Genomic DNA, 21272 nt, shown 5'->3' on the forward strand with positions numbered 1-21272 from the left:
AGAGCAGGGAGCCGCGCACACTGAGCGCTGGCTCCTTGCTCTCCTAGCTGCTGTACACATCGGGTTAATTAACCCGATGTGTAATGCAGCTACATGTGCAGAGAGCAAGGAGCCGCGCACACTGCTTAGCGCTGGCTCCTTGCTCTCCTAGCTGCTATACACATCGGGTTAATTAACCCGATGTGTACAGCAGCTACATGTGCAGAGAGCCGGAGCCGGCAGCACAGGCAGCGTGAGAGCTGCGGAGGCTGGTAACTAAGGTAAATATCGGGTAACCACCTTGGTTACCCGATGTTTATCTTGGTTACAAGCTTACCTCAGCTGTCAGACGCCGGCTCCTGCTCCCTGCTCGCTTCATTTGTCGCTCTCTCGCTGTCACACACAGCGATCTGTGTGTCACAGCGGGAGAGAGGCTTTGAAGAAAACGAACCAGGGCTGTGTGTAACGAGCAGCGATCTCGCAGCAGGGGCCAGATCGCTGCTCAGTGTCACACACAGCGAGATCGCTAATGAGGTCACTGCTGCGTCACAAAAAGCGTGACTCAGCAGCGATCTCGGCAGCGAGCTCGCTGTGTGTGAAGCACCCCTAACAGCCTTGTAACAATGTCCTAAGTTGTTGCTGTCCTGCTGTGAAGCACAGATCGCTGTGTGTGACAGCGAGACAGCAACAACTAAATGTGCAGGCAGCAGGAGCCGGCTTCTGCAGAGGCTGGTAACCAATGTAAACATCGGGTAACCAAGAAGCCCTGTCCTTGGTTACCCGATATTTACCTTCGATACCAGCCTCTCTCACTGCCTGTGCTGCCGGCTCCTGCTCTGTGCACATGTAGCTAGCTGCAGGACACATCGGGTTAATTAACCTGATGTGTCCTGCAGCTAGGAGAGCAAGGAGCCAGCGCTAAGCATTGTGCGCTGCTCCCTGCTCTGTGCACATGTAGCTGCAGCACACATCAGGTAATTAACCCGATGTGTGCTGTACTAGGAGAGCAAGGAGCCAGCGCTAAGCATTGTGCGCTGCTCCCTGCTCTGTGCACATTTAGCTGCAGCACACATCGGGTAATTAACCCGATGTGTGCTGTACTAGGAGAGCAGGGAGCCAGCGCTCAGTGTGTGCTGCTCCCTGCTCTCTGCACGTGTAGCTGCGTGCAGTGGTAACCAAGGTAAATATCGGGTTGGTTACTGATATTTACCTTAGTTACCAAGCGCAGCATCTTCCACGCGGCGCTGGGGGCTGGTCACTGGTTGCTGGTGAGCTCACCAGCAACTCGTGTAGCCACGCTCCAGCGATCCCTGCCAGGTCAGGTTGCTGGTGGGATCGCTGGAGCGTCGCAGTGTGACAGCTCACCAGCAACCTCCTAGCAACTTACCAGCGATCCCTATCATTGTTGGGATCGCTGGTAAGTTGCTTAGTGTGACGGTACCTTAACAGGAGGATTGCAGGAGCTCTGAGCATCAGCAGCAGTGAAATCTAAGGCTGCTGTGTGATCATCCTCAGCAGGATCTGTGTCGACCAGCCAAGGGGTAACCTGGATCTCTCTGTCAGTGCTAACAGACAGTGTTGTACCTGTAGTACAACACTCATAGGTGAGTGGAATTGTTTCATTATTCACCACAAAGTTTACTCTTACACACAGGAGCGCCCTCTTCTTTCTTTTTTCTTTCATTCCTCAAATGTGAATTTGATCTCCAGTAATATATAGTAATATTGTAGTTACGTTCAGTTGATTACAGTCTCTTAGAGAAAAAGGCGCATGGACGTGTACCGCCCCGTGCTCGGCAGCTGAGCCGCTTGGATCCGGACCTTCAGTGGGTGGCTCGAGGGTCTCTGGACCCGGGGGTCTCACAGTCACTTCAACTAAAAGGGGGGTTGTGGTTTGGGGACGTAGGTGTACGGCCGGGGCCGTGTTAAGTTCGTGACGCCACCCACGGGATGTGGTGAAGGTGGACACCACCGCTGCAGTTACGGGGCACCCGGGGGAGATGTTTGGCAGCAAGTTGTTATCCCCTCCGTGGGCAGGGATGGTGGCCCCGGGACCCGTTGGGGTTGGTTGGCGGTGCAGGGAGATGGGTGACCGGAGGGTGCTGATGTACTCACTATTAGTAAACACACGAGTCTCTGGTAAACCAAGCTGATGGTGGTCGGTGCCCCCACCCGGCTGGTGATCTCTGTCTTTCTCCTGCACCTGTGTAAGATGGTGGACTGCCTGTGCTTGCAACTTCAGGAGTCCGCTCCCGCTGTGTGGTCGCCTAAGGAGCCCTTTTTGCCCGCAGACACTGGCCCGTGGGATCTCTGAGCCGTGGCGGTGGCCTTTTATCCCCCTCGTTGGGCTGATGCCTTCAGTTGGGACTTTGGGTGGAACAGGACCTCTAGTCCTGGCCGCAATCAGTTAATTAGCTAGCCCCCAGTAGCTTCTGGACCTAACTTCAGGGTCTGAGTTCCCCCTTTGTGCTCTGGTTTCCGAGTCTGTTCCCCGGGTCGGTACTGGCGGGCCACTACCCTGTCCTGGTCCACCTCGGTTCCACCGAGCCGTCTTCCTGACTCCTGCAGACGGAGACTGCAGTCTGCTTCCTAGCCAAAGGTACCAGGGCTCCTCCGCCGGCACCTGCTCAAATTGGGTTTTCTCTCCTCTGCTGGAGCTGCACAGAGCTCCAGCTCACACACCTCTCCAACTTGAACTCTCAAACTGTTGTCAACTTTCCCCGCCTCAGGCTGTCTGAGACTCCTCGGTGGACGTCTTCCAACCGCCTGGTTCCGCTCCCTTGTGTGTCCATCAAGCCCTGAGGGGGTGACTAGGGTTTTAGTGTTTGGCTGAATGTTACCTATGAGGGACAGGTGTAATGCGGGGCCCTATTTGTGACTACCTGGCTCGGCCAGGGCGTCACAGATGCAGCTTACCAATAGACAGACCCTGAGCTAACATCTCCCACCTTCACTTCTGACTCATCAACCTCCACCGTAAACCGCTGAGCTACATCATGCTGTACCATTGCAAGTGCTGACAAGAAGCATTTTTTTTAATACGGTCAAATGCATACAAAGCACCCTCAGACCATTTTGTGAAGTTTATACTTTTTTAGTCATGTCAGTGAGAAGTTCTCCGTCTGCAGGGGGCAGCACCGTTCTCCGTCTGCAGGGGGCAGCACCGTTCTCCGTCTGCAGGGGGCAGCACCGTTCTCCGTCTGCAGGGGGCAGCACTGTTCTTCCTCTGCAGGGGGCAGCACCGTTCTCTGTCTGCAGGGGCAGCACCGTTCTCAGTCTGCAGGGGCAGCACCGTTCTCAGTCTGCAGGGGGCAGCACCGTTCTCTGTCTGCAGGGGGCAGCACCGTTCTCTGTCTGCAGGGGGCAGCACCGTTCTCTGTCTGCAGGGGGCAGCACCGTTCTCTGTCTGCAGGGGGCAGCACCGTTCTCTGTCTGCAGGGGGCAGCACCGTTCTCTGTCTGCAGGGGGCAGCACCGTTCTCTGTCTGCAGGGGGCAGCACCGTTCTCTGTCTGCAGGGGCAGCACCGTTCTCTGTCTGCAGGGGCAGCACCATTCTCTGTCTGCAGGGAGCAGCAGCGTTCTCTGTCTGCAGGGAGCAGCAGCGTTCTCTGTCTGCAGGGGCAGCAGCGTTCTCTGTCTGCAGGGGCAGCAGCGTTCTCTGTCTGCAGGGGGCAGCACCGTTCTCTGTCTGCAGGGGCAGCACCGTTCTCTGTCTGCAGGGGCAGCACCATTCTCTGTCTGCAGGGAGCAGCAGCGTTCTCTGTCTGCAGGGGGCAGCAGCGTTCTCTGTCTGCAGGGGGCAGCAGCGTTCTCTGTCTGCAGGGGCAGCAGCGTTCTCTGTCTGCAGGGGCAGCACCGTTCTCTGTCTGCAGGGGGCAGCACCGTTCTCTGTCTGCAGGGGCAGCACCGTTCTCCGTCTGCAGGGGGCAGCACCGTTCTCCGTCTGCAGGGGGCAGCACCGTTCTCCGTCTGCAGGGGGCAGCACCGTTCTCCGTCTGCAGGGGGCAGCACCGTTCTCCGTCTGCAGGGGGCAGCACCGTTCTCCGTCTGCAGGGGGCAGCAGCGTTCTCTGTCTGCAGGGAGCAGCAGCGTTCTCTGTCTGCAGGGGGCAGCACCGTTCTCTGTCTGCAGGGGCAGCACCGTTCTCTGTCTGCAGGGGCAGCACCGTTCTCCGTCTGCAGGGGGCAGCACCGTTCTCCGTCTGCAGGGGGCAGCACCGTTCTCCGTCTGCAGGGGGCAGCACCGTTCTCCGTCTGCAGGGGGCAGCACCGTTCTCCGTCTGCAGGGGGCAGCACCGTTCTCCGTCTGCAGGGGGCAGCACCGTTCTCTGTCTGCAGGGGCAGCACCGTTCTCAGTCTGCAGGGGCAGCACCGTTCTCAGTCTGCAGGGGGCAGCACCGTTCTCAGTCTGCAGGGGGCAGCACCGTTCTCTGTCTGCAGGGGGCAGCACCGTTCTCAGTCTGCAGGGGGCAGCACCGTTCTCAGTCTGCAGGGGGCAGCACCGTTCTCCGTCTGCAGGGGGCAGCAGCGTTCTCCGTCTGCAGGGGGCAGCAGCGTTCTCCGTCTGCAGGGGGCAGCAGCGTTCTCTGTCTGCAGGGGGCAGCACCGTTCTCTGTCTGCAGGGGGCAGCACCGTTCTCAGTCTGCAGGGGGCAGCACCGTTCTCAGTCTGCAGGGGGCAGCAGCGTTCTCTGTCTGCAGGGGGCAGCAGCGTTCTCAGTCTGCAGGGGGCAGCAGCGTTCTCAGTCTGCAGGGGGCAGCACATCTGGCTGATAATGCACTGGTGGCGCCATCACGGCCAGTAATCACCTTTTATTTCACCCGTCTGACACATGGGCTTCTCACATAGTATGCCTTCACCAGAAGATAGGGAATCCGTCACACATCGCACTACGGACGTTTACCTTCTGTTTTGCGCTAATGCCTGCAAAACTACATTTCCCACACTGCTTTGCGCTCGGATTAGCAGGCGGCGCAGAGAGCGATGGGCGGAGTCATCCGCGGGTGGGAGCGGGAGGGTTGTTCACGTATATTGTAGAAGGGCGGGCTCAAGAAAGCAGAGGGGCGGTGTAGGCGGGGTTGGGAAAACAGGGGGCGGGGTCAGAAAAGTAGAGGGCGTGGTTAGAAAAACGGAACGGAGCCGTGAAAGTAGCCGATCGGGAGGGGCGTGGTCAGGAAAATAGAGGGCGTGGTCAGAAAAAACAGTGAGCGGAGTCATGAAAGTAGCCGCTCAAGGAAGGGCGTGTTCAGGAAAGCAGAGGGGCGGGGTCGAGAAGCAGGAAGGCGTGGTCTCCCTTGGAGGGCGAACTGTTCCCGGTGATGACGTTGTTGCCGTGGATGACGTCAGCGAACTGGAGGATTCTCTGGGAATGCGCGCACACGTCCGCGTTCGCGACGCTTCCATCGGGCCTGGGGAAGGGGGGGTGTCTGCGCCGCCATTACTGACCAGAGCCGGAGCGCCGCGGAGGGATCGGCGGCTACAGAGGGAGAAAGAGCAGCGCGGGCCGGAATAGGAGAGAATCAGTGCCGGGGACACGACGGGCCATGACGGGGACAGGAGGCCGCTGCACAGGTGAGCAGGAGGCGGGCACGGCGGAGGCTGTCAGGACCTGCCGGGGGCGGACATCACCGATCTGTCGCCGGTCGTCCTGTCTGCGCCGCGATGATCCCGCGAAGTTGGGGCTGATGTTGTGATGGTCCAGGACAATGTGTGTGTCCTCCCACCTCCGCCCCGGGGACCCTGCTCTGTGTGAGGGGCGCACATCCCGGAATGTGACCTGCAGGGTGGAGGTGACCCCACGGCAGGGAGGCCGCGGAAGGGGGGGGCAGCAGGGAGGCTGGGGATGGGAGGGAAGCTGGGGATGTCGGGGATGGGGGGGGTAGCTGGGAGACTGGGGATGCCGGGGATGGGGGCTAGCAAGGAGGCTGGGGATGCAGGGGGTGGCAGGGAGGCTGGGGATGGGGGGTAGCAGGGAAGCTGGGGATGGGGGGGGGGGGTAGCAGGGAAGCTGGGGATGGGGGGGGGGGGGTAGCAGGCAAGCTGGGGATGGGGGGGGGGGTAGCAGGCAAGCTGGGGATGGGGGGGGTAGCAGGCAAGCTGGGGATGGGGGGGGGTAGCAGGCAAGCTGGGGATGGGGGGGGTAGCAGGCAAGCTGGGGATGGGGGGGGTAGCAGGGAAGCTGGGGATGGGGGGGGGGGGGTAGCAGGCAAGCTGGGGATGGGGGGGTAGCAGGGAAGCTGGGGATGGGGGGGGGGTAGCAGGGAAGCTGGGGATGGGGGGGGGTAGCAGGGAAGCTGGGGATGGGGGGGGGTAGCAGGGAAGCTGGGGATGGGGGGGGGGTAGCAGGGAAGCTGGGGATGGGGGGGGGTAGCAGGGAAGCTGGGGATGGGGGGGGGGGTAGCAGGGAAGCTGGGGATGGGGGGGGGTAGCAGGGAAGCTGGGGATGGGGGGGGGTAGCAGGGAAGCTGGGGATGGGGGGGGTAGCAGGGAAGCTGGGGATGGGGGGGGGTAGCAGGGAAGCTGGGGATGGGGGGGGGTAGCAGGGAAGCTGGGGATGGGGGGGGGGGGTAGCAGGGAAGCTGGGGATGGGGGGGGGTAGCAGGGAAGCTGGGGATGGGGGGGGGGGGGTAGCAGGGAAGCTGGGGATGGGGGGGGGTAGCAGGGAAGCTGGGGATGGGGGGGGGGGGTAGCAGGGAAGCTGGGGATGGGGGGGGGGTAGCAGGGAAGCTGGGGATGGGGGGGGGTAGCAGGGAAGCTGGGGATGGGGGGGGTAGCAGGGAAGCTGTGGATGGGGGGGGGGTAGCAGGATGGGGGGGTAGCAGGGGGGATGGGGGGGTAGCAGGGAGGCTGGGGATGCCGGGCATGGGAGGGAGGCTGGGGATGCTATGGATGGGGGGGTAGCAAGGATGCGGGGGGTAACAGGGAGGCTGGGGATGCCGGGCATGGGGGGGTAGCAGGGAAGCTGGGGGTGGGGGGGTAGCAGGGGAAGCTGGGGGTGGGGGGGTAGCAGGGGAAGCTGGGGGTGGGGGGGTAGCAGGGAAGCTGGGGGTGGGGGGGTAGCAGGGGAAGCTGGGAGTGGGGGGGTAGCAGGGGAAGCTGGGGGTGGGGGGGTAGCAGGGAAGCTGGGGGTGGGGGGGGGGTAGCAGGGAAGCTGGGGATGGGAGCCAGCAGGAAAGCTGGGGGGTGGGGGGCAGGAGTGGAGGCTGGGGATGGTGAAATGCAGGGGCAGCAGAGAGGCTGGGGATGGGGGTCAGCAGGGGAGGAGGGGGGTCACATGGGGGGGCAGGAAAGGAGGCTAGGGATAAGGAAATTCAGGGTGGTTGGGGAAGGTGAAATGGGGGGCAGCAGAGAGGCTGGGGATGGGGGGTCAGTTTGGGAGATGGGGATGCAGCAGGGAGGCTGGGGATGGGTTGAGGCCAAGAATGGGGTAGGCTGTGGATGGGGAAATGGGGGGCAGGAGGGGGAGATGGGGAAATGAAGGTGCAGCAGGGAGGCTGAGGATTTGAGCCAACAGGGTATGGTGGTCAGTGTGGAGGCTGGGGATGGGGAAATGGGAGGGGAGGCTGTGGTTGGGGAAGGGGAAAAGGGAGGGGAGGCTGGGGATGAGGGGGGCAGTTGGGTAGCTGGGGATGGGGGGCATCAGGGGATGAGGGTGGCGCAGGTAAACCGTAAATGGGGGGATGCCAGAGATGGGGGGCAGTGGGGAGGCTGGGGATGAGGGGCAGTCGGCCTCCATACTGCCAGTCTGGGAGGAGGCACTGGACATGCCCCGGGGTGTCACATTTGCTGGGCCGGGGTCTGGTGTGGTCGCCATCAGAATACTGCTATAATGCTCCAGCAGAAGCCCCCGCACCGTGCAGGGCACCACAAGGGCCGCTGTAATCCCCGCTCCAGATGGCTTTGTCAGCCGGTCATTGTACGTCCATGAAGGAATCAGGCGCAATCTGTGGGACAGTAACCATTTCCTGGCCGCTGCCTGCATGTACTCTACGGTACTGCCTCAAATACAGCAGAAACATGTATGAGCCAAGGATACAGCCCTGGAGGGCGGGTATTTGGCCTTTATTTCCCCTGGCTCATATTTGTATGGGGGAGGGGGATTTGTAATGTCCAGAATCCTGCAGATTGGAGGATTCTGGAGCCGGCAGGTTTGTACCAGTGATGCCCAGCATCACATCCGAGGGGCACCCCATCACATCGCTCAGTGACCCCAATAAGTGTGTGAATGCCTCTCCCATTCCTAGAATGACGGCGAGGCGTCCTATGATATCGGCCCCTGTGTGTCTGACATCAGGACGTTAGAGCCCCGAGGACAGATGTGAGCGGTGACAATCTTTGTACAGTGCTGCGGAATATGTTAGAGCTGTATCTGCAATAGAAGGCTGTATAGTGGGCTTGTGCGCCCTGTCAGCCTGCTGGTGGGTGTCTATGGACAGGTGGGATACGCATACTGTTATTCATGGCGGTGGTCGGGGTCCCGGTCCCCTACATTATGTGCGCTCTGTCATTCCTGGGTTTGGATGTGACGTTACGTCTTGAGCACTTCATGGTGAATCACTGGAAGTTATTGCTTTGGTTGCGGTTTCTTCCTCTAAAGTGAAAGCTGTGATGAGGTTACTGATTAGTATTTGCTTATATCTCTGTGGTCAGCAGAATCAGACACTGTCGCCCAGCACTCTTGGGGTTAACCCTCATGGTCCCACAGTCTGCTGTGATCTTATATTTAATCCCACGTGTTCAAGTACAGGGGAGGTGAGATGCTGGGTGCTCGGGCAGCGCCCCCTCCAGAATCACTCAGTCCTGGGCCCGCTATTGGGCAGACATGTGGGGATTGTAGGGATATGGAGGCAGATAATCCGCAGCGCGTCGCAGCAGCAAAGTGGATGAGATTTTACCAAATCTAATCCACATGCGGAGTAAAATAAATCTGCATGGAAATTGACTTGTGGATGTAAATCTGCGGATCGTCAGTTTATATTGCAGAAGAAATTCAAGTGAAATGCTGCAAAATCCGCAGCAGCAAATCTCTGTGTGAACGCACCCTTAGGCTATGTGTCCACGGTAGAATGTTGCTGCGGATTTTTTTGCATGAAAATCCGCGGCTTTCCCGCAAAATCCGCACCTTTTCAAAGGTGCGGATTTGCCGTGGTTTTACCGCGGAATTGCCGTGGATTTTGGTGCGGATTTTTTTCTTTTTCCCAATTCTGAACTCAAAATCCGTACCAAAATCTGCAACAATAATTGACATGCTGCAGATTTTTCCGGATCAAAGTCCGCGGCAAATCCGCCGCGGAAAAATCCGCAGCATGGACACAGCATTTCCAAAATGCCATTGAAATGGCTGGGAAGTGCCGCTGCTGCAGATTATCGGAAAATCCGCGCATTTTCCGCAGCGTGGACACATGGCCTTAGCCATCTGTAAGGTGACATATTGTCCTGGTACCATGTTTAATAGGCAGTGTGCGGAGTATGCAGTGATCAGGGTCACTTTGCTCCTCATGGTAGTCATTACCTGCTGCAGACATCTTCCACATGTATATCTTTTGTCAGTCCATAGCGTGCCCTAAATTACAGGCAGGTACTTTCTGCCGCATGGGCTCGGGTGTATATGGTCCTAGTAGTCTCTTATTCATCAGTGGCGTAGTTTCTGCTTGGAGCACAGAAACTCCACTTTTGTCTGAACTGTTTATAACCACAAATACTGATATTTTTTTTTTTTTTTTTTTTTGCTTTTGATTGCACCAAAACTGGATTGGATATGGGTTGGTGGGAAGGAAACATTTCCCATTAAGGCCCCTTTCACACATCAGTTTTTTGCCATCAGTCACAATCCGTTGGCTCGATTATGGAAAAACTGATGCAACGGATCCGTCGAAAAAACGGATGTCGCATCAGATTTTTCAGCCCAACAGTGTTTTTACACCCCATCTGAGCATGCTCAGTTAAAAAAAACGGAATCTGTTGCCGGATTTCATCATTTGATGAATTACGACGGATCCTGAACCCATAGGCTTCCATTCTACCAAACGACGGACGGCGACGGATGCGTCGCTGTCCATTTTTTCGACGTAGACAAAAACGTTACTTTGCCTGTTGTCTTCGTCCGACAGACAAACAATTTTTGACGGATCCGTCAAATGACTGATGAAACGTGAGGCCATCCGTCGCTAATACAAGTTTATGGAAAAAAAAATGGATCCAGCAGCATCAGTCGCCAGATCCATTTTTTTTTTCCAAAATTCGACGGATTGTGACTGATGGCAAAAAACTGATGCGTGAAAGGGGCCTAACTTGTCTTACAGCTAATTAAACAATTTGTCATCTTATTAAATGTGGAAAATTGCAAAGTGCCTGTATAAAATAACAAGCAACTTTGCAATTCACCTCCTATTAATTTCCTCTATTCGCAATAGGCAAGGGATATTTTAAATTTGATAAGTTTTCTGCTCGTTGCCTAGGGTACCAGCCATCTCGTCAGTCTGTTAGCAATGACCGATCTCCTGGACATGGAGCGCAGCACTTCCTGGCTTTTAGCTGCCTTGGGTGGCCAGATCCCGTCTTGTAGCAATGGCCAATCTCCTAGATAAGGAGCGCAGCGCTTTCTGTCTCTTTGCTGATCTGGTTTGTCGGATCCCTGCTGATAGCGTTGGCTGATCTACTAGACATGGAGCGCAGCGCTTGCCGCCTCTTTGCTGTTATTGGTGGCCAATCTCCTAGATATGGTGTGCAGCACTTGCCAGCTCTTTGCTACTCTGAGTGGCCGAATCCATGCTGGTAGCGGTGGCCGATCTCCTAGACCTGAAGCGCAGAGCTTGCCGGCTCTTTGCTGCTCTGGGTGGCTGGCTGCTTGTACAGATTTCGGGGAGCACATCGTCCCCCACTTCTCTGCCTTGACCAGCAGAAAGCCAGGAGGTTGAGGACCCCTGAAGACACACATTGTACATAGTAGGCTGTTCATTTTTTTTTCACTTTCCAATGAATGAATACAGCTGGTAAATGATGCCTTGTGTTATTTCAGTACTAGTCAGTGTATTTTGAGTGTTTTCATCCCTATCCTATCTGTCCATTTACCATCTGAATGTATATATAAAATCACATATATTGGTGCACTTGTAGAGATTGGCCTGTTGCTAAGCAACACTAACGGTTGCCATAGGTAGAGAGAGGGCAGGTATGGCTTATAGTATGTAAGCTGGAGTGTAAACTTACTTGATTCCCCCGGGCTGTGCTGGTCTGCACATACAGATTTCTCTTTTGCACCATCTCTATGGTGCATTGATTGTATAGCAGAAGCGGTGACACAGTTCACTACATTGCCCACAGGCCGCCATGCGCGTCGGATGGCTGTCTCCGGGCCGCCATGCGCGTCGGATGGCTGTCTCCGGGCCGCCATGCGCGTCGGATGGCTGTCTCCGGGCCGCCATGCGCGTCGGATGGCTGTCTCCGGGCCGCCATGCGCGTCGGATGGCTGTCTCCGGGCCGCCATGCGCGTCGGATGGCTGTCTCCTGAGCGATGACTTGGCCGGCAGCCGTCTCGGCCGTCTCCCCATACACAGGAGGGCTTGTTTGGCCGAGCGCTCACGTGTTCTCTATAAAAGAGTCCTCATCAGACCTCAGGCAATGGTTTATGTCCGGGAGACCATGCCATTGGCAGTCTGAAATCTGATGTCAACCAAAACATTTCTGCAATGTTCACGGCATGATGAATGATTATGGTCTTAAAATAAAAATCCCTATCTTCACTTGCTACCCATGCCCCCCGCCAGTCTCTCTACTACGTTGTGTTGTAGTGGTAGTCACATAATCTCTGTTGTCAGCAACCACTGATTAGCTGCAGTGGTCAGTGGTCAAGTGTTGTCCAAGTCAGACAACCAATCTACTAGGTGTCCCTTTTGCCTCAGACAACATGTGACTGCTACAGTAATCTCATGAAGTCTCCTTCTAGGTGAGGAATCTAGGATGTATTTTTTTAATTTTAAGACCACCATATGCTCATTGTTAAACTAGTAGAAAATCTCACTGCATCTTAAACCCTTCCATGTTTTGGGTGTCCCTGGAGACCAGCAGTGGCTAATAAGTATACGATATTGTAACAGTTGGGCTGATCATGGTGTGCGGTAGACCTCAATCTTGGCCCTCCATGATGCTCTCCTGCTGGCTCCTACACTGAATTGACTCCACATAGTTTTGTAGTATTAGTGAGACTCGTTGTTTAATCATATGGTGACTAGTGAGTTTTGTGCATTGATATCAGATGGGGTGGCATACATGCCCTTAGTGGGTCACCACGGGGAGAGAAGCAGAGTCGTGTGAGAAAAGCATTTACGGGTCATGTACGTGAATGTTTCCAGCTGTGTCCTCCACATTGCACTTGTAGCTACCCATGATCTTGCAGATAAGACTGTACAAAAAATTAGGTCCTATACTGAAAAGGTTTGGTTATTTTGTAGTGTTAAATCTTAGATTATCCCCAGAGCAGATTTGTCTATTGTCTCGATAAGAACACATTGGATTGTACAGCTAGGACGCCATCTTTTTTTTCCCTGTAAGTATTCCAGCCTTGATAGATGCTGTAAGGTAAAATGTATATGGTATATTTTTATATCTCGCATTCATAAGGGCAGAGGCATCAAGGGTAGAACCTGGTGCAGATTACAACTTCTGGGCTGCGTTCACAGAACATATTCGCTGTGGCGGTCCCCGCTTGCTGTGGCGGTCCCCGCTCGCTGGCGCTCTCTGTAGAGGCCCCCGCTAGGGAGGCCCTTGCTTACTTATATCATTGTGGTAAAGGTGCAGGGAATCCTCCCAGAGCAAAGGTGACGTCCGCCATACATCCGCAGTGTAATATTGACAAGCTGCAGATCTCAAAGCCGCAGCTCCTGTCAGTCTACACTGCAGAGATTTCACAGCATTTCCATGAGATGCGCTTTGCTGGCACTGTAAAATGTAGTGCATAATCTGCTGCGATTTCTCACTGTGGGAACTTCTCCTTAGGCCTCATTCACTTTCAGTTTTTGGTCAGTTATTTACCTCAGTAATTGTAGGCAAAACAAGGAGTGGATGATGAGGAAAAGTATAATAGAAACATGAGCACCACTGCTATATTTGATACCCGGTTTTGGTTTACAGATGCGGAGCTAAAAAACTCACCAAATATTGAACGTGTGCACGAGGCCTTACAGATGCTGAGCTAAAATACAAAACGTGCACATGGCCTTACAGATACTGAGGTAAAATACTGACCACATACTGAACATGTGCACTGAATGTATGCATGTGGCCTTACAGATACTGAGGTAAAATACTGACCAAATACTGAACATGTGCACGTGGCCTTACAGACACTGATGTAAAATACTTAACGTGTGCACTGAATGTATGCACGTGGCCTTACATATACTGAGGTAAAATACTGACCAAATACTGAACGTCTGCATGTGGCCTTACAGATGCTGAGCTAAGATACTGACCAAATACTAAACATGTACACCTGGCCTTACAGATACTGAGGTCAAATACTGAACATATGCACGTAGCCTTACTGATACTGAGGTAAAATACTGACCATGTACACCTGGCCTTACAGATACTGAGGTAAAATACTGAACATGTGCACAAGGCCTTACAGATACTGAGGTTAAAACTCACCAAATACTGAATGTGTGCACATGGCCTTATGTACCAAGATTTCTTCATACATGTAAGGCTAGGTTCACACTTCCGTTAAATTGTATCAGTCACAATCTGCTGCTCTGGTAAACAACGGAATCCGTTGTTCCCATAGACTTGTATGAGCGGCGGATTGTGACTGATGATGCTGCGTTGCACCCTCCGCCCGACTGATCAGTTGTGGAACGACTGACCGCCGGGCGGGAGGAACGCAGCATGTAACGTTTTTTGAGCAGTGCAATCCGTCGGATTTCGCTGCGCATGCGCTCTGGCTCCCTGCACACGTCACCAGCTTTGCTTGGTTACCCGATATTTACCCTGGTTACGGTGCAAGGAGCCAGCGCTAAGCGGTGTACGCCCGTAACCAAGGTAAATATTGGGTAACCAAGGTAAACATCGGGTGCTTTGCTTTACCCGATATTTAGTCTGGTTACGTGTGCAGGGAGGCCGACACTTCCCAGCTCGGCCCCGCACTCCACACACACACACACACACACACACACACACACACACACACACACACACACACACACACACACACACACACACTTACACTCACCTGTCCCCAGCCCTGCAGACCGCAGCACTGCCACTGACATTCTCAGCGCCTGGCCCCGCTCGGCTCCCCCCCCATTTGGCTCCACCCCTTCCCGCACTCCGCATGTGTACACTCACACATACACACTCACACACTCCCCTGTCCCCAGTCATGCAGACCACAGCACTGCCACTGACATCCTCAGCGCCTGGCTCCGCCCCCTGCTCGGCTCCGCCCCCTCCCGCACTCCGCATGTGTACACACACACTCACAACACACTCACAACACACTCACAACACACACTCACCTGTCCCCAGTCATGCAGACCGCAGCACTGCCACTGACATCCTCAGCGCCTGGCTCCGCCCCCTCCCACACTCCGCATGTGTACACTCACACACATATACACTCACACACATATACACTCACAACACTCACTCACAACACTCACTCACAACACTCACTCACAACACTCACTCACAACACTCACTCACAACACTCACTCACAACACTCACTCACAACACTCACTCACAACACTCACTCACAACACTCACTCACAACACTCACTCACACACTCACCTGTTCCCAGTCATGCAGACCGCAGCACTGCCACTGACATCCTCAGCGGCTGGCTCCGCCCCCGCTCGGCTCCGCCCCGCTTGGGTCCGCCCCTCCCACACACAACGGAGTCCGACAATGAAATTCTTTTCATTGTCATCCGTTGTACAACGCATCAGTCACATGCGTCAAGCGACGCATGTGACTGATACAAAACAACGGAAATGTGAACTTAGCCTAAACCATGACATGGAGCCATTTTCAGACCCATGCCTTTATTTTCATTCCTCGATCAGTGGAGTCAATTTGTGTGTCTGTGTTTAAAAACTTTTTTTTTGTTTCAGCCCTCCCCCATGAGACTTGAGTCTGCCATCAGTTAGTCACCATTACTATATCCTGCAGTATTGTGGTGTATAGTAAGAATGGCTCTCCAATGAAACCCAGGCTTCAGTAAGCCACAGTAACCATTGCCCACCTGCAGTTACGTCATGTACACATAGTATTGGGCTACATGCGCACGCTGCATCTTTTTGTGTTCACAAACTGCAGCCAAAACTGCAGCCAAAACTGCACCTTGTCAGAGAGAGCCTGGAAATGTCACAAAAAAACGCATGTAATTTTAGGTGCGTTTTTGGTGCGTTTTTCACACCCTGCGTTTTTGCTGCGTTTTTGTGACAAATGTTGACAAAAACGCAGGAAGAATGAACATGCTGCATTTTATTTGTCACAAACCTTTGACAAATAAAACGCTGACAAACTGCAACGTTTGCATGACAAATCTGACTTCTCATAGACTTTGCTGGGAAGTCAAATGTCAGAAAGTTCTGACAACAAAACTGCAGCCAAAAAAGCAGGAAAAAAAGCAGCGTGCGCATGTAGCCTAAGGCCGTGTACTGCACATACGGTGAGTATTTGGTGAGTTTTTACCTCAGTATTTGCAGCCAGGAGTGGGAGATAATACAGCAGTGGTGCTCGTGTTTGTATTATACTTAGCTCATCACCCACTCCTGGTTTTGGCTACAAAACTGAGGTAAAAAATCCTCACCAAATATTCAACATGTGCACATGGCCTAAGGGCAATTTAGGTACCACAGTTAGAGATTGACAATAAATTCCTAGGTGTAAAAAAAACTAAATGTTTGATTAATACAGCGTCCAATTAGGTCCTATTTCTAAAGACTGTAAATGATGGGACATGGTTATACTCATAAGAACCAGCAAAATCCCTTTCTTGCTCTGACCTTGGTAGAAGTAGTAGACTACTCCATTAATAAAGATATGCCGCCATATACCAGCCACTGGTTTATAGGCCCCCCATTACCTGAGAAACTAAATGCAATGACTCTGGGTAATGGGGGCCCTATACATACAGTAAGTATACAGGAACTTTATTTTTGGTGCCGCAGTTTCACTGGTGATGACTGTTTTCTTTTTGTTCATCTGTTCCCTAACATTCGGCTGTTGGTCAGTGTCCACATACACGCTGGCCGAACACGAAGGCCCAGGACGTCCCCTATACCCCGGGGCATGGGATAGCTGGACCGTAAGTGCAGACGGCAGAGCCTGGGTTGTAACTCATTAGTCAGATGTCTGTTAGTAAAGAAATCTTGTGGCATGGGACAATATAGAATATATTGCATTTATTTGATATGCAATTGATTTTTTTTTTGCCTGCCCTAAGTATTTGATGCTACCTTTTTACTTCCTAAACTGCAGCTTTCGAAAAAAGATGAAATCCAAGGCAACATCCCTGTTAATAAAAAGCAGAAAAACAACAAACAAAAAAATTGCAATACAAAGGACATGTTGCATGTTTGGAAGTCTGCAGCGTACCTTACAATGTTTGCATTTTTTTAATACCATGTTGAACCCTGGTCACTCACATTGTCCTGCACTTTGAATCTATTTAAAAGGAATCAGTCAGGAGGTTTTTCCATGTAATCTGAGAGCAGAATAATATATAGGGCCAGAGATCCTGATTCCTGTGATGTCACTTACTAGGCTGCTTGCTTTAGTTTTGCTAACCTTCCATTAAAAGAGGGATTTTTATCACTAGAGGACTAGTAATCCTGCTGCCATGTATCCTCCATATTTATGAGCTCTGTATAATCCCGCTACCACCACTGATTGTCAGGTTCTACCTATGCAGTGATTAGCATAAAGCTCCATACCCCCAGACAATGTTTATTGTGGTTAATGAATCTCATGGATCCCCACAATAGGCACCAACTCCACATTATATTATAAGCAAGAGAAAAGAGAGTTTTTATAGGGCGAACCTATGCAGTGTAGATATCTGCCAATCAGTGATGTGGGCGGATCTATACAGAGCCCTGCATTCAGAGATCTGCTAGATATGTACTAAATAAAACAGTAATTTTATCAAAACTACAGCAAGCAGCCCACTAAGTGACACTCTGGAATCGGTGCTCTTACATCATACTGCTCTCACATGGGAAAAAAAATTTCTGGGATTAAAGGGAATCGCTCATCAGTTTTGCCACTTTATCTGAGAGCAGCATAACGTAGGGGCAGAGATCCTGATTCCAGCAGTGTGTCACTTACTGAGCTGTTAGTGTAGTTTTGAAATACTGCTGATTAATCAGTGATTTTATCATCCTGGACTACTTGGCGTGCTGCAGGTAGTCCAGCATGTTCATGAGCTCTGTGTTAGTGCTAGATCTGCAGCAGAGAAAACATGGATTTTATCAAAATGACAGCAAACAGCTCAGTAAGTTTTAAATCACTGGAATCCGCATCTTTGTCTCTACATTATGCTGCGCTCAGATGGGGGGGGGAACCTGGTGACGGATTCCCTTTAAACCCAGAAAGTGTAAGGGTCTCTCTGCAATACTTCTCCTGGGATTATCCTGTTTGGAAGTATTTAATTGAGCGTAACGTTGAAGCATGAATGATCTGCTTTCCTAGGTCATATAACGCCTTCATTCTGCTTCTAGTAGTGTAACGTACTTGTTTTATGTCTTGATAAGCTAGCAGGTTGTTAGTAGCAGAACATTTCTTGCTTGAAAGTAAGGTCTTGATTTACACTCAAGGATATATTTTTAGTAGCTTTGGCTTCCTCGTATTTTTTCATTGCCTCTGAGGCTGGTGTCATAGTATGTATGGGCTGTGATCTCCGGCCCGGTAATGGGTCAATTGACCCAAACTGAACCCCCCCATATATGCCGAAAAGGCTGTTGAATTCGGGCCAAAAAATCGTGGTCCGCGCAGGAACCATGACACTTGGATATGTGAAGCCGCCCTTAGAAGAATGCAGAAGAGCCCAGTGTGTACATCTGGTTTTGTGACACGTGTCAGACAGCCATTTTTATCCCACAAATTGTAAGGTGGCACAGACCACAAACTTCCCACATCGCCTGCTACATATGTTCTGCCTCCCCACTGGGGAACCTCAAGGTGCCCATACAATATCCGGTATTTCACCTGACTCCCCCATACACATGGCAGAACGTCTCTTAATGAGTTTGGCACTTCTTATCCTGCGGACCCTTCATCAGGACTAGTGCATATAAGGCCAGCCTTTGAATAAGTGTCCTATTGAGCTCAATGGGTAATATAATCCTAAAGCACATATTGGAGTTGTTTGTTTGTTTGTTTGTGCAGCACTTTTATATACACCAATAACACTGTCCCCATTGGGGATCACAATCTAAATTCCCTATCTGTATGTCTTTGGAGTGTGGGAGGAAATCGGAAAACCCGGAGGAAACCCACGCAAACACGGGAAGAACATACTTCTTGCAGATGTTGTCCTTGGTGGGATTCGAACCCAGGACCCCAGCGCTGCAAGGCTGCAGTGCTAACCACTGAGCCACCGAATTCGAACCCAGGACCCCAGCGCTGCAAGGCTGCAGTGCTAACCACTGAGCCACCGAATTCGAACCCAGGACCCCAGCGCTGCAAGGCTGCAGTCCTACCCATTGAGCCACCGAATTCAAACCCAGGACCCCAGCGCTGCAAGGCTGCAGTGCTAACCACTGAGCCACAGAGAGAGAGAGAAAAAAACCTCGAATCCTGATCGTGCAGCCGGATTTCCGGGTCAGACCCGAATCGGACGCTGAAACCACGCGGATCCGGATTTTTACAGTTCGGGTCCGCTCAACACTACCCAGGACCTCAGCGCTTCAAGACTGCAGTGTTAACCGCTGAGCCACCGAATTTGAACCCAGGACCCCAGTGCTGCAAGGCTGCAGGCCTAACCACTGAGCCACCGAAACCTTGTAGTGTTTCTGCTTCTAAAAATTCTCAAAATGTCACTGCTACATAATCTGAAGCTGAAGAAACACTCCATAAACAAAGAAAGCATCACAAAACAAAATATTAGGTTTTGTTTTTTTTCAGTGTGGTTTTAGCACAAAAAATCCCTGTAAAAACAAGTATTTGAGCTGTGTCCGGAGGGAGCAGGGAATGCAGCGCTCTCTGCAAAATGGGAATGTTGTGTGAAGGGGACTCAGGATTCTGCATTAGTACAGGAGGAGAGATACTCTACAAGGACACTTTCCCATCGCAGCATTTTGGGAAGTATTTCTATGACAAAACTTCAAATGCAGCATACAGAAAGTATAATGGAAAGATTTGTATCTCCCTTGTTCTGTAGCCACTTTCAGAAATCCCGCTGTGCACACACTCTGTCATTTTACAAGGTTCTCTAAGGTTAAATGCAGGGATTTGCGTGCAGAAAATACAGTATACTCATTGCGGACGTTTTTCCAATGGAAGTTGTCATGAGGTGGGCGATCTAAACTTTGCAACATGTCAATTATTGTGACAGATGTATTGTGGATTTCACCTTTTACAATGCATGCAGAAAATCTTAGAGAAAGTCTGTTTGCAGTGGCGGATTTTGCAGTGTTCTTGCTGGAGGCAAATCCACCCAGTGCGGAGGGTCTGACATTAAAGGGGTTGTCCACTACTGGCCAATTGCTTCTTAAGCAATTTAGGGCATCATTGAAAATAAACCTAATGTATGTTTAACTCTTGCAGCGACTTCGTTCCAGTGATTTTGGTACTGTTCCCAGTGGGCAGCATGACCTTGTTACTAGTGATGGGCGAATGTGCTCACTACTGCTCATTACTCGATCAAGCCTTGAGCACGGGAGTTTGAAAATGCTGCAGTTTCCCATTGACTTCCATCATACTCTGTACTTGAGTTGCGCCGTGCAATTCAATGCTCCTTTCAGTAGTGGCGACCACATTCGCCCATCACTAGTTGTCAGCTGACCACGGCAGCCAATGGTCAGCTGACCACAGCAGCCAATTGTCATTCACTGATTTTTTTTTTTTTTTGCAGCTCATCAATATATTTTCAAAAGCGGACATCTGCTCTGATAAAATGGTAAAGGCTGCTGTAATCAGCAGCCACTGATTGGCTGCAGCGGTCAAGGAACACATCTATGTCATGTCAACTAGTGGGAACAGCAATTCCTCTGTGGGAAGTGAGTTTACAGTGGTGATTAAAAGTTTGTGAACCCTTCAGAAGTTTCTATATTTCTGCATGAATATGACCCAAAAAGAAATCCGATTTTCTCACAAGCCCTGAAAGTATAAGGCTATGTTAACACAGGGCCTTTCCTGACCAAATCCTGATCTTGTGGCAGGAAATCTTTTGAGTCATCTGTGTTTTTGGTGCGTTTTTAGTCTACAAAATGGGTTGTATCAATGAAAAAACGCTGCAGAGAATTGTCAAGCTCATTCTTTGAAATCTGCAGCAAAAACTCAGATATTTAACAAAACAATGAGGAAAAAAATCTGCAGGTGTTTGTGTGCATGAGATTTCAGAAATCTCATAGACTTTGCTGGGACTGTAAAAAGCAGCTTTTTATTAGCATGGATTTCCATAAAACTAAGGCTAATCTGCAGCTAAAACAACGCTGCAAAAACTTACCAAAAAAGCCCAGTGTGAACATAGCCTAAAGGCCACGTCACACTAAGCAACATCGCTAGCAACATCGCTGCTAAGGAACAACTTTTGTGACGTTGCTAGCGATGTTGCTGTGTGTGACATCCAGCAACAACCTGGCCCCTGCTGTGAGGTCGTTGGTTGTTGCTGAATGTCCTGGACCATTTTTTAGTTGTTGCTCTCCCGCTGTGAAGCACAGATCGCTCTGTATGTAAGCGACAGAGCAACAACTGAATGTGCAGTGAGCAGGAGCCGGCTGGTAACCACAGTAAACATCGGGTAAACAAGAAGCCCTTATCTTGGTTACCCGATGTTTACCTTCGTTACCAGCGTCTGCCGTTCTCAGCTGTCAGTGCCGGCTCCTGTTCTCTGCACACGTAGCTGGAGTACACATGGGGTAATTAACCCGATGTGTACTGTGGCTAGGAGTGCAGAGAACAAGAGCTGGCACTGACAGCTGAGAGCGGCGGACGCTGGTAACGAAGGTAAACATCGGGTAACCAAGGTAAGGGCTTCTTGTTTACCCGATGTTTACTGTGGTTACCAGCGTCCGCAGAAGCCGGCTCCTGCTCTCTGCACACGTAGCAGAGTACACATCGGGTAATTAAC

The 21272-nt window shown here is 51.9% G+C and overlaps 1 protein-coding gene across 1 annotated transcript in view; it reads left to right on the plus strand.

The window, feature by feature from the left end:
* Positions 1 to 5314: 5314 nt before the first annotated feature.
* The window catches only part of ARHGAP5 (Rho GTPase activating protein 5), a 100938-nt gene continuing 84980 nt past the window's right edge, over positions 5315 to 21272 (plus strand). The window contains exon 1 of the mRNA XM_075330640.1: positions 5315 to 5549. The gene's annotated coding sequence lies outside the window, so the exon portion shown is untranslated. The remainder of the gene's footprint in view (positions 5550 to 21272) is intronic.

This window comes from Anomaloglossus baeobatrachus, chromosome 12 (assembly GCF_048569485.1).
Source record: "Anomaloglossus baeobatrachus isolate aAnoBae1 chromosome 12, aAnoBae1.hap1, whole genome shotgun sequence".
NCBI lineage: Eukaryota > Metazoa > Chordata > Amphibia > Anura > Aromobatidae > Anomaloglossus > Anomaloglossus baeobatrachus.